This window comes from Scyliorhinus torazame, chromosome 12 (assembly GCF_047496885.1).
Source record: "Scyliorhinus torazame isolate Kashiwa2021f chromosome 12, sScyTor2.1, whole genome shotgun sequence".
Classification (NCBI taxonomy): domain Eukaryota; kingdom Metazoa; phylum Chordata; class Chondrichthyes; order Carcharhiniformes; family Scyliorhinidae; genus Scyliorhinus; species Scyliorhinus torazame.
This window is the reverse complement of record NC_092718.1, coordinates 92,183,686-92,196,971: the sequence shown is the minus strand read 5'-3', so window position 1 is coordinate 92,196,971 and position 13,286 is coordinate 92,183,686. Positions and strand designations below refer to the sequence as shown.

Below are 13,286 nucleotides of genomic sequence, written 5' to 3'. Positions count from 1 at the left end.
CCCTTCAGTTCTGCATTACGGAGCTCAGTCCTGCCTTCGGTTCTGTGTTAGGGAGCTCACTCCCGTCTTCGGTTCTGTGTTACGGAGCTCACTCCTGTGTTAGGTTCTGTGTTAGGGAGCTCACTCCCGTCTTCGGTTCTGTGTTACGGAGCTCACTCCTGTGTTAGGTTCTGTGTTGGGGAGCTCACTCCCGTCTTCGGTTCTGTGTTGGGGAGCTCACTCCTGTCTTCGATTCTGTGTTGGGGAGCTCACTCCTGTCTTCGGTTCTGTGTTAGGGAGCTCACTCCCGTCTTCGGATCAGTGTTGGGGAGCTCACTCCTGTCTTCGGTTCTGTGTTACGGAGCTCACTCCTGTGTTAGGTTCTGTGTTGGGGAGCTCACTCCTATGTTAGGTTCTGTATTAGGGAGCTCACTCCTGCCTTCGGTTATGTGTTACGGAGCTCACTCCTGTCTTCGGTTCTGTGTTAGGGAGCTCACTCCTGTGTTAGGTTCTGTGTTAGGGAGCTCACTCCTGTCTTCGATTCTGTGTTAGGGAGCTCACTCCTGCCTTCGGTTCTGTGTTAGGGAGCTCACTCCTGCCTTTGGTTCTGTGTTACGGAGCTCACTCCTGTGTTAGGTTCTGTGTTAGGGAGCTCACTCCTGTGTTAGGTTCTGTGTTAGGGAGCTCACTCCTGCCTTCGGTTCTGTATTAGGGAGCTCACTCCTGCCTTTGGTTCTGTGTTACGGAGCTCACTCCTGTGTTAGGTTCTGTGTTAGGGAGCTCACTCCTGTGTTAGGTTCTGTGTTAGGGAGCTCACTCCTGCCTTCGGTCCTGTGTTACGGAGCTCACTCCTGTGTTAGGTTCTGTGTTAGGGAGCTCACTCCTGTGTTAGGTTCTGTGTTAGGGAGCTCACTCCTGCCTTCGGTCCTGTGTTACGGAGCTCACTCCTGTGTTAGGTTCTGTGTTAGGGAGCTCACTCCTGTGTTAGGTTCTGTGTTAGGGAGCTCACTCCTGCCTTCGGTTCTGTGTTAGGGAGCTCAGTCCTGTGTTAGGTTCTGTGTTAGGGAGCTCAGTCCTGTGTTAGGTTCTGTGTTAGGGAGCTCACTCCGGTCTTCGGTTCTGTGTTGGGGAGCTCACTCCTGCCTTCGGTTCTGTGTTAGGGAGCTCACTCCTGCCTTTGGTTCTGTGTTACGGAGCTCACTCCTGTGTTAGGTTCTGTGTTAGGGAGCTCACTCCTGTGTTAGGTTCTGTGTTAGGGAGCTCACTCCTGCCTTCGGTTCTGTGTTAGGGAGCTCACTCCTGCCTTCGGTTCTGTGTTAGGGAGCTCAGTCCTGTGTTAGGTTCTGTGTTAGGGAGCTCAGTCCTGTGTTAGGTTCTGTGTTAGGGAGCTCACTCCGGTCTTCGGTTCTGTGTTGGGGAGCTCACTCACGTCTTCGATTCTGTGTTAGGGAGCTCAGTCCTGTGTTAGGTTCTGTGTTAGGGAGCTCACTCCTGCCTTCGGTTCTGTGTTAGGGAGCTCAGTCCTGTGTTAGGTTCTGTGTTAGGGAGCTCACTCCGGTCTTCCGTTCTGTGTTAGGGAGCTCACTCCGGTCTTCGGTTCTGTATTGGGGAGCTCACTCACGTCTTCGATTCTGTGTTAGGGAGCTCAGTCCTGTGTTAGGTTCTGTGTTAGGGAGCTCACTCCTGCCTTCGGTTCTGTGTTAGGGAGCTCAGTCCTGTGTTAGGTTCTGTGTTAGGGAGCTCACTCCGGTCTTCCGTTCTGTGTTAGCGAGCTCACTCCTGTCTTCGATTCTGTGTTGGGGAGCTCAGTCCTGTCTTCGGTTCTGTGTTAGGGAGCTCAGTCCTGTGTTAGGTTCTGTGTTAGGGAGCTCACTCCTGCCTTCGGTTCTGTGTTAGGGAGCTCACTCCTGTCTTCGGTTCTGTGTTAGGGAGCTCACTCCTGTCTTCGGTTCTGTGTTAGGGAGCTCACTCCTGTCTTCGGTTCTGTGTTGGGAGCTCACTCCTGTCTTCGGTTCTGTGTTACGGAGCTCACTCCCGTCTTCGGTTCTGTGTTAGGGAGCTCACTCCTGCCTTCGGTTCTGTGTTAGGGAGCTCACTCCTGCCTTCGGTTCTGTGTTAGGGAGCTCACTCCTGCCCTCGGTTCTGTGTTAGGGAGCTCACTCCTGCCTTCGGTTCTGTGTTAGGGAGCTCACTCCTGTCTTCGGTTCTGTGTTAGGGAGCTCACTCCTGTCTTCGGTTCTGTGTTAGGGAGCTCACTCCTGCATTAGGTTCTGTGTTAGGGAGCTCACTCCTGTCTTCGGTTCTGTGTTGGGGAGCTCACTCTTGTCTTCGGTTCTGTGTTAGGGAGCTCACTCCTGTCTTCGGTTCTGTGTTAGGGAGCTCACTCCTGTCTTCGGTTCTGTGTTAGGGAGCTCACTCCTGTCTTCGGTTCTGTGTTAGGGAGCTCACTCCTGTCTTCGGTTCTGTGTTAGGGAGCTCACTCCTGCCTTCGGTCCTGTGTTACGGAGCTCACTCCTGTGTTAGGTTCTGTGTTAGGGAGCTCACTCCTGCCTTCGGTCCTGTGTTACGGAGCTCACTCCTGTGTTAGGTTCTGTGTTAGGGAGCTCACTCCTGTGTTAGGTTCTGTGTTAGGGAGCTCACTCCTGCCTTCGGTTCTGTGTTAGGGAGCTCAGTCCTGTGTTAGGTTCTGTGTTAGGGAGCTCAGTCCTGTGTTAGGTTCTGTGTTAGGGAGCTCACTCCGGTCTTCGGTTCTGTGTTGGGGAGCTCACTCCTGCCTTCGGTTCTGTGTTAGGGAGCTCACTCCTGCCTTTGGTTCTGTGTTACGGAGCTCACTCCTGTGTTAGGTTCTGTGTTAGGGAGCTCACTCCTGTGTTAGGTTCTGTGTTAGGGAGCTCACTCCTGCCTTCGGTTCTGTGTTAGGGAGCTCACTCCTGCCTTCGGTTCTGTGTTAGGGAGCTCAGTCCTGTGTTAGGTTCTGTGTTAGGGAGCTCAGTCCTGTGTTAGGTTCTGTGTTAGGGAGCTCACTCCGGTCTTCGGTTCTGTGTTGGGGAGCTCACTCACGTCTTCGATTCTGTGTTAGGGAGCTCAGTCCTGTGTTAGGTTCTGTGTTAGGGAGCTCACTCCTGCCTTCGGTTCTGTGTTAGGGAGCTCAGTCCTGTGTTAGGTTCTGTGTTAGGGAGCTCACTCCGGTCTTCCGTTCTGTGTTAGGGAGCTCACTCCGGTCTTCGGTTCTGTGTTGGGGAGCTCACTCACGTCTTCGATTCTGTGTTAGGGAGCTCAGTCCTGTGTTAGGTTCTGTGTTAGGGAGCTCACTCCTGCCTTCGGTTCTGTGTTAGGGAGCTCAGTCCTGTGTTAGGTTCTGTGTTAGGGAGCTCACTCCGGTCTTCCGTTCTGTGTTAGCGAGCTCACTCCTGTCTTCGATTCTGTGTTGGGGAGCTCAGTCCTGTCTTCGGTTCTGTGTTAGGGAGCTCAGTCCTGTGTTAGGTTCTGTGTTAGGGAGCTCACTCCTGCCTTCGGTTCTGTGTTAGGGAGCTCACTCCTGTCTTCGGTTCTGTGTTAGGGAGCTCACTCCTGTCTTCGGTTCTGTGTTAGGGAGCTCACTCCTGTCTTCGGTTCTGTGTTGGGAGCTCACTCCTGTCTTCGGTTCTGTGTTACGGAGCTCACTCCCGTCTTCGGTTCTGTGTTAGGGAGCTCACTCCTGCCTTCGGTTCTGTGTTAGGGAGCTCACTCCTGCCTTCGGTTCTGTGTTAGGGAGCTCACTCCTGCCCTCGGTTCTGTGTTAGGGAGCTCACTCCTGCCTTCGGTTCTGTGTTAGGGAGCTCACTCCTGTCTTCGGTTCTGTGTTAGGGAGCTCACTCCTGTCTTCGGTTCTGTGTTAGGGAGCTCACTCCTGCATTAGGTTCTGTGTTAGGGAGCTCACTCCTGTCTTCGGTTCTGTGTTGGGGAGCTCACTCTTGTCTTCGGTTCTGTGTTAGGGAGCTCACTCCTGTCTTCGGTTCTGTGTTAGGGAGCTCACTCCTGTCTTCGGTTCTGTGTTAGGGAGCTCACTCCTGTCTTCGGTTCTGTGTTAGGGAGCTCACTCCTGTCTTCGGTTCTGTGTTAGGGAGCTCACTCCTGTCTTCGGTTCTGTGTTAGGGAGCTCACTCCTGTCTTCGGTTCTGTGTTAGGGAGCTCACTCCTGCATTAGGTTCTGTGTTAGGGAGCTCACTCCTGTCTTCGGTTCTGTGTTGGGGAGCTCACTCTTGTCTTCGGTTCTGTGTTAGGGAGCTCACTCCTGTCTTCGGTTCTGTGTTAGGGAGCTCACTCCTGTCTTCGGTTCTGTGTTAGGGAGCTCACTCCTGTCTTCGGTTCTGTGTTAGGGAGCTCACTCCTGTCTTCGGTTCTGTGTTACGGAGCTCACTCCCGTCTTCGATTCTGTGTTAGGGAGCTCACTCCTGCCTTCGGTTCTGTGTTAGGGAGCTCACTCCTGCCTTCGGTTCTGTGTTAGGGAGCTCACTCCTGCCCTCGGTTCTGTGTTAGGGAGCTCACTCCTGCCTTCGGTTCTGTGTTAGGGAGCTCACTCCTGTCTTCGGTTCTGTGTTAGGGAGCTCACTCCTGTCTTCGGTTCTGTGTTAGGGAGCTCACTCCTGCATTAGGTTCTGTGTTAGGGAGCTCACTCCTGTCTTCGGTTCTGTGTTGGGGAGCTCTCTCTTGTCTTCGGTTCTGTGTTAGGGAGCTCACTCCTGTCTTCGGTTCTGTGTTAGGGAGCTCACTCCTGTCTTCGGTTCTGTGTTAGGGAGCTCACTCCTGTCTTCGGTTCTGTGTTAGGGAGCTCACTCCTGTCTTCGGTTCTGTGTTAGGGAGCTCACTCCTGCATTAGGTTCTGTGTTAGGGAGCTCACTCCTGTCTTCGGTTCTGTGTTGGGGAGCTCACTCTTGTCTTCGGTTCTGTGTTAGGGAGCTCACTCCTGTCTTCGGTTCTGTGTTAGGGAGCTCACTCCTGTGTTAGGTTCTGTGTTGGGGAGCTCACTCCCGTCTTCGATTCTGTGTTAGGGAGCTCACTCCTGTGTTAGGTTCTGTGTTAGGGAGCTCACTCCTGTCTTCGATTCTGTGTTAGGCAGCTCACTCCTGTGTTAGGTTCTGTGTTAGGGAGCTCACTCCCGTCTTCGGTTCTGTGTTAGGGAGCTCACTCCTGCCTTCGGTTCTGTGTTACGGAGCTCACTCCCGTCATCGGTTCTGTGTTAGGGAGCTCACTCCTGCCTTCGGTTCGGTGTTACGGAGCTCACTCCTGCCTTCGGTCCTGTGTTACGGAGCTCACTCCTGTCTTCGGTTCTGTGTTACGGAGCTCACTCCTGCCTTCGGTTCTGTGTTACGGAGCTCACTCCTGCCTTCGGTTCTGTGTTGTGGAGCTCACTCCTGTCTTCGGTTCTGTGTTAGGGAGCTCACTCCTGCATTAGGTTCTGTGTTAGGGAGCTCACTCCTGTCTTCGGTTCTGTGTTAGGGAGCTCACTCCTGTCTTCGGTTCTGTGTTAGGGAGCTCACTCCTGTCTTCGATTCTGTGTTAGGGAGCTCACTCCTGTCTTCGGTTCTGTGTTAGGGAGCTCACTCCTGCCTTCGGTTCTGTGTTAGGGAGCTCACTCCTGTGTTAGGTTCTGTGTTGGGGAGCTCACTCCCGTCTTCGATTCTGTGTTAGGGAGCTCACTCCTGTCTTCGGTTCTGTGTTAGGGAGCTCACTCCTGTGTTAGGTTCTGTGTTGGGGAGCTCACTCCCGTCTTCGATTCTGTGTTAGGGAGCTCACTCCTGCGTTCGGTTCGGTGTTACGGAGCTCACTCCTGTCTTCGGTTCTGTGTTAGGGAGCTCACTCCTGTCTTCGGTTCTGTGTTTGGGAGCTCACTCCTGCCTTCGGTTCTGTGTTAGGGAGCTCACTCCTGCCTTCGGTTCTGTGTTACGGAGCTCACTTCTGCCTTCGGTTCTGTGTTACGGAGCTCACTCCCGTCTTCGGTTCTGTGTTAGGGAGCTCACTCCTGCCTTCGGTTCGGTGTTACGGAGCTCACTCCTGTCTTCGGTTCTGTGTTAGGGAGCTCACTCCTGTCTTCGGTTCTGTGTTAGGGAGCTCACTCCTGTCTTCGATTCTGTGTTAGGGAGCTCACTCCTGTGTTAGGTTCTGTGTTCGGGAGCTCACTCCTGTCTTCGGTTCTGTGTTACGGAGCTCACTCCAGTCTTCGGTTCTGTGTTAGGGAGCTCACTCCTGTCTTCGGTTCTGTGTTAGGGAGCTCACTCCTGCCTTCGGTTCTGTGTTACGGAGCTCACTCCAGTCTTCGGTTCTGTGTTAGGGAGCTCACTCCTGTCTTCGGTTCTGTGTTAGGGAGCTCACTCCTGCCTTCGGTTCTGTGTTACGGAGCTCACTCCAGTCTTCGGTTCTGTGTTAGGGAGCTCACTCCTGCCTTCGGTTCTGTGTTACGGAGCTCACTCCTGCCTTCGGTTCTGTGTTAGGGAGCTCACTCCTGTCTTCGGTTCTGTGTTAGGGAGCTCACTCCTGTCTTCGATTCTGTGTTACGGAGCTCACTCCTGCCTTCGGTTCTGTGTTACGGAGCTCACTCCTGCCTTCGGTTCTGTGTTAGGGAGCTCACTCCCGTCTTCGGTCCTGTGTTAGGGAGCTCACTCCGGTCTTCGGTTCTGTGTTGGGGAGCTCACTCCCGTTTTCGGTTCTGTGTTAGGGAGCTCACTCCTGCATTAGGTTCTGTGTTGGGGAGCTCACTCCTGTCTTCGGTTCTGTGTTAGCGAGCTCACTCCTGTGTTAGGTTCTGTGTTGGGGAGCTCACTCTTGTCTTCGGTTCTGTGTTAGCGAGCTCACTCCTGTGTTAGGTTCTGTGTTGGGGAGCTCACTCCCGTCTTCGATTCTGTGTTAGGGAGCTCAGTCCTGTGTTAGGTTCTGTGTTAGGGTGCTCACTCCCGTCTTCGGTTCTGTGTTAGGGAGCTCACTCCTGCCTTCGGTTCTGTGTTGGGGAGCTCACTCCTGTCTTCGGTTCTGTGTTAGGGAGCTCACTCCTGTGTTAGGTTCTGTGTTGGGGAGCTCGCTCCCGTCTTCGGTCCTGTGTTGGGGAGCTCACTCCTGTGTTAGGTTCTGTGTTGGGGAGCTCCCTCCTGCCTTCGGTTCTGTGTTAGGGAGCTCACTCCTGCCTTCGATTCTGTGTTAGAGAGCTCACTCCTGTCTTCGGTTCTGTATTAGCGAGCTCACTCCTGTGTTAGGTTCTGTGTTGGGGAGCTCACTCCTGTGTTAGGTTCTGTGTTAGTGAGCTCACTCCCGTCTTCGATTCTGTGTTAGGGAGCTCACTCCTGCATTAGGTTCTGTGTTGGGGAGCTCACTCCTGTGTTAGGTTCTGTGTTGGGGAGCTCACTCCCGTCTTCGGTTCTGTGTTAGGGAGCTCACTCCCGTCTTCGATTCTGTGTTGGGTAGCTCACTCCTGTCTTCGGTTCTGTGTTAGGGAGCTCACTCCTGCCTTCGGTTCTGTGTTGGGGAGCTCACTCCTGTGGTGTTGGGTGCTCTGGTGCACAGATGAGCCAACACAGTTGTATGTGGTACAACTCTATTTTATTATAACTCTTATAATACAGTTCGTTCTGGATACTCTGCACGTGCTGTCTCCATGAGTGTCCCCGGCTATAGCTGTGTCCTGGTTCTCCTCTGCCGCTCTTACTCACCACCAGGGGTTGTGTCTGTGCTTTTATATCTTTCTGTCATTGGTTGTGGTGTTGTGTGTTCTGATTTGTCTGTTGGTGTGTCTATCATGATGTGTGTGTTTGAATATCATGACATCCCCCTTTTTTACAAAGACAAGTGCCTACGTGGTTATAAATACAATTGTGTCGTGAGTGCATCTAAGAGTGTGCGTTTGTGTTGTGTACAGCGTGTGTTTATGACGTAACTATTTACATGGGGCGATGTCGGGTGCGTCACACTAACAAGGTTGTACCATAACAAAACTTGGATGCGAGAGAAAAAAAAAAAAAACTTGAACATTGGTCCGGTCAGACGATATCTGGAACAATAAACAACAACAGGTTATAATACAGAAGTGTTTGACTTTTTGAACGTATTAACAGCGTTATAAGTCCAGTCTAATGGGTGACCGCCTCAAGAATGGGCTGGTCCTCAAGCCGGTTCAGCTGTGGAGATTTGGGGTCACACTGGTTCACCTTGGACTGTTGGAGGTGATGCTGTTGCCGAAGTCTCTACTTTACCATTTGTTGTACTTCATGCAGTGCTTGGTTTTTTTCATTCTTGCAAATATAACATTCAACATCTTTGTTAGTGGTGCCCTGGCTGTGGTTTGGTTCTGGTGGCGATGGAAGGGGCATGATCCGTGGCATCTCCACGAAGTCATCCTTGGGAACCAGTGGAGGATCCGGCGTGTGCGTACGGTGCAGTTGCGAGCGTGGAAGGCGGCACAGAGCCCGCTGATTGCGCCTACGCACCAATCCATCCGCCCTGCATGCCAGGAACAAGGTGGAGTCTGTTTTCTTTTTATGTTTGTGGTGGACGGCATCTTGTAGCCGATGGGTCGTTGCCATCGAAGTAGCACCATCACTAATATCATGCAAGGCGATGACTGTGCCAGATGTGGAAGTTGGCCAAGACCGTGTACGCTGGTTCCGGCCACCTGCTGTGCCGGAAGGGCGACTCCGCAGAGAAACGTCGAAGCATGTCGCCTTGGATAGAGAATTGTTGCTCGCATCAACGTCTGGCGATGGCGCGAGTTGGTGTGTCCATCTTGGACCGCCGGTGCTGGTTGCCACTGCCGACCCAGTGGGACTGCCACGCGATCCATTCCCTGTCGCCGTGGCATCTGCCGTCACCCTGAGCGTGCCATCACCGAGGCCGCGACACCGCCCGTCCGGAGCAATGTCTGGCGTGCGCAGATCAGAGTCGGCGCTTGGCTGCTCCCCATCTGGAGTCCGGTCTGCCTTCCGTCGATGCCCCCCGTCCGGAGTCCCAACAGGTTCACTGGAGGCAGCCGAGATTCCCTGAAGCTGCACTTCTGGAGTCGGAACATGCAGGAATGCACCAACCAGTGGAGAGGCTCGAGCCATCGAGGGTGGAAGCGGTGCGCCGCCACCGCAGTCGTCAGTGGTCCCACCGTGATCGTTGAGTGCCTTGGTACGCACTAGGCGAGGTCTGTCACCTTGCACCTTTTGCATGGGAAGTGGGATGCTGTCGTCACTCGTCTCACATCCCGTGGATAGATCGTCATTAGCAGCTTGCTGTTCACTAGGGTTGGGTAAATTGTCAGAGTTTTCATCTGGTGGTGCACACCATGTCGGTGGACTGTCATTGTCTTGCCATTGTCCTTCATTTGGGCTTTTCTTCTTTGGAACTTTAAATCTTCCCCCAGACATTGCAGAACCTTGTTTATTACCCCCAAATTCTCCCATATGTATGGTCTCGAATATAGTATCCACTGTTTCTATCGACATTGTACCATTTTCCAAAGAACATTCCGTTTCACTTTTCTTCTCAGGTACCTCATATGTAACTTTGTTTGATGTACATGCCTTCATGGTCTCTGGGTCTGATTTTGCTGGGACTGGCATGGTCACAGTCGCTTTTTTACTGTTCTCAATTGCCCACATTATACTCCCCATACATAACTGCTTAAGCACTGGGGTTAGTGTGGTACAATGGATAATCGGGTCGACCTTATCTGCATCTTCATCATTAGTGGAAAGCACACTTGGTTCACTTGAAACTGCTGTGGGTGTTAAATTCGTTATCTGGCTACTCGATGTCGGTGTCCTCAGGATTCTTGCTCCAATGTTCTGCTCAATAATCAGTGGAGTGTGTATAGGTTCAATGCAATTAATGTTCCCCTCCAGGTTTGAAGAGTCATTACTGACTAACTGCTGGTCTCCGAAGTTGGGATTTTGCGGTATTGTGTTGAAGGGAGACATTTGTCCCTGCTGTAGATATGATTCAGGTTGTGTTATTTCCATTACCTGAGGATCAATGTCTTGTCCATTTTTTCGATCCGTACTAAAACACTGGCAATTCTCAGTCTGCTCCTTGCAAGTTAAACATACAATTAATTTCGTTAGCAAATCCTCAGCATCCTTCTGTGGCCGTGCTGCATTATTAATCTCTGTTCGGCTACAATGATCCTGAAGGTCAGCGCATAAACCTTTTTTCTTCGGGCTTGGACGAGGCGATTCCTTTGGCTTGTCTTCAGTTGGGCTTGAACAGTCTTCAGCGCTGTGCCCTTTATTGTAGCGTGAGAGACCGTCATGGTCATGCTGCTGTGTAGTGGAGCATGGTAGGCTGTTATAGCCTTCTTGCTGTTCACGGGAGCATGGCAGAGTTGCATCGTCTGCCGCTGGTTGGTCAGGAGAGGTTGCTAGACCCTCATGGTCTTGTTCCTGCAAGGACTGCGCTCTGGAGTCTTGCGTTCCTTCCATCGTGGAGTCCGTCCACGAGCTCTCTGTGGAGGCTTGTGACATTGGAGTCACTTCTTGTTCGTGCAAGGACTGCGCTCTGGAGTCTTGCGTTGCTTCTATCGTGGAGGCTGTCCACGAGCTTGCTGTGGAAGCTTGTGACACTGGAGTCACTTCTGGTTCATGCGAGGACTGCACTCTGGAGTCTTGCATGTCTTCTTTCATAGAGTCGGGAACGTTGAGCGGGACGTGGACCACGCTCTGTGTGGCAGCAGGGCACTCTCCGTGTGCTTGCACCGCTCCCTGTCTGGTAATGTCAGGCTGCAGCATCATCCGGTACTGATAAGTTGGAACGTCATATCTGCTGGGTTGAAGATCCTCAAATCCGAAAAATGAATCCGCATCTGCGTCGGATTCAATGTGGGGGCCGCCAATGTGCAACACGAAAGGTTCGTCCGAGTCATAGTCATATAGGACCACGGAGCTATCATTGGGCTCGCGAGGTCCGGAAACACTGTAAAAATCGTCATTGAAGTATTCAAGGTCGGAATCATCGGCTTGTGCGTATGTAACTGCTTGTCGGAGGGTTCTTCGGAGGTTAAATTCATCTCCTGGGTCAATTTGCGGCACTGTGCTGTCATTCCAGGTGAAGGAAGGTTGTTTTACAGCTTTAACAGATTTTTGTTTTTTTGATTTGGGACGTTTCCCTTTTAAATTGGATTTGGGACATTTCCTTTTTAAATTGATCCAGTCTTGGGCCTCTGACATCCTGACGCTCGGTATGTAGCACGTAGGAAGCGACTGCGCATGCTCAGATCGCTGTTCCTTTACCGATGGCCGTTTTCTTAACTGCGCATGCGCACCATATTGCGCATGCGCAAACGAAACTTCCGGTTCTGCGCACTTCTCGCGCAACTGTGCTAGCGTTATACCTTTAGCAAGATGGCCGCCGACCTCGACCCAGCCTTTTCTCAGGCCCTGGATTTCGGGCTCCGGGATCCCAGCCACGAGGTGAGTACTGCAGCTTGTCTTACCTTTAAGTCCCCATTGGATTGCGTATCCTTCACAGTACTTGGCGAATTTGCCCATGACTGCCTGGTAATCGTGCCTTTGCTGCCTCCTGAAGAACCTGAACCTTCTGAACATTGCTCTTGCCCTTGCACCGGCGACGATGAGGAGAAATTCAATTTTTTCCTTATCATCCAGGTCTTGGAGTTCAGCTGCCGCCAGGAACAACTCGAACATTTGCCGGAATCGCCGCCAGTTTTCGTGGAGGTCGCCGTCGCACTGGAGCGCCTGCGGAACCGGGAGCTCTTGCATTATGCCTGGGCACTGCTGGTTGTCTCTGTACACTGGATGTATGCCGGCAGGTATCGATCCACTCCTGTACCATGTGGTGTTGGGTGCTCTGGTGCACAGATGAGCCAACACAGTTGTATGTGGTACAACTCTATTTTATTATAACTCTTATAATACAGTTCGTTCTGGATACTCTGCACGTGCTGTCTCCCTGAGTGTCCCCGGCTATAGCTGTGTCCTGGTTCTCCTCTGCCGCTCTTACTCACCACCAGGGGTTGTGTCTGTGCTTTTATATCTTTCTGTCATTGGTTGTGGTGTTGTGTGTTCTGATTTGTCTGTTGGTGTGTCTATCATGATGTGTGTGTTTGAATATCATGACAACTCCTGTCTTCGGTTCTGTGTTAGGGAGCTCACTCCCGTCTTCGGTTCTGTGTTAGGGAGCTCACTCCTGCCTTCGGTTCTGTGTTGGGGAGCTCACTCCTGTCTTCGGTTCTGTGTTAGGGAGCTCCCTCCTGTGTTAGGTTCTGTGTGAGGGAGCTCAGTCCTGTCTTCGGTTCTGTGTTAGGGAGCTCACTCCTGCCTTCGATTCTGTGTTAGGGAGCTCAGTCCTGTGTTAGGTTCTGTGTGAGGGAGCTCAGTCCTGTCTTCGGTTCTGTGTTAGGGAGCTCACTCCTGTCTTCGGTTCTGTGTTAGGGAGCTCACTCCTGTGTTAGGTTCTGTGTGAGGGAGCTCAGTCCTGTCTTCGGTTCTGTGTTAGGGAGCTCACTCCTGCCTTCGATTCTGTGTTAGGGAGCTCAGTCCTGTGTTAGGTTCTGTGTGAGGGAGCTCAGTCCTGTCTTCGGTTCTGTGTTAGGGAGCTCAGTCCTGTGTTAGGTTCTGTGTTAGGGAGCTAACTCCTGCCTTCGGTTCTGCGTTAGGGAGCTCAGTCCTGCATTAGGATCTGTGTTGGGGAGCTAACTCCTGCCTTCGGTTCTGTATTGGGGAGCTCACTCCTGTCTTCGGTTCTGTGTTAGCGAGCTCACTCCTGCCTTCGGTTCTGTATTGGGGAGCTCACTCCTGTGTTCGGTTCTGTGTTACGGAGCTCACTTCTGCCTTCGGTTCTGTGTTAGGGAGCTCACTCCTGTGTTCGGTTCTGTGTTACGGAGCTCACTCCTGCCCTCGGTTCTGTGTTAGGGAGCTCACTCCTGTGTTAGGTTCTGTGTTAGGGAGCTCACTCCTGTGTTCGGTTCTGTGTTACGGAGCTCACTTCTGCCTTCGGTTCTGTGTTAGGGAGCTCACTCCTGTGTTCGGTTCTGTGTTACGGAGCTCACTCCTGCCTTCGGTTCTGTGTTACGGAGCTCAATCCTGCGTTAGGTTCTGTGTTACGGAGCTCACTCCGGTCTTCGATTCTGTGTCAGGGAGCTCAGTCCTGTGTTAGGTTCTGTGTTAGGGAGCTCACTCCTGTGTTCGGTTCTGTGTTACGGAGCTCACTCCTGCCTTCGGTTCTGTGTTAGGGAGCTCACTCCTGTGTTCGGTTCTGTGTTACGGAGCTCACTTCTGCCTTCGGTTCTGTGTTAGGGAGCTCACTCCTGTGTTCGGTTCTGTGTTACGGAGCTCACTCCTGCC

At 52.3% G+C, this 13,286-nt stretch overlaps 1 protein-coding gene across 1 annotated transcript in view; it reads left to right on the top strand.

The window, feature by feature from the left end:
- The window catches only part of LOC140387085 (uncharacterized), a 126,949-nt gene that overhangs the window by 102,287 nt on the left and 11,376 nt on the right, over positions 1–13,286 (top strand). The window lies entirely within an intron of this gene.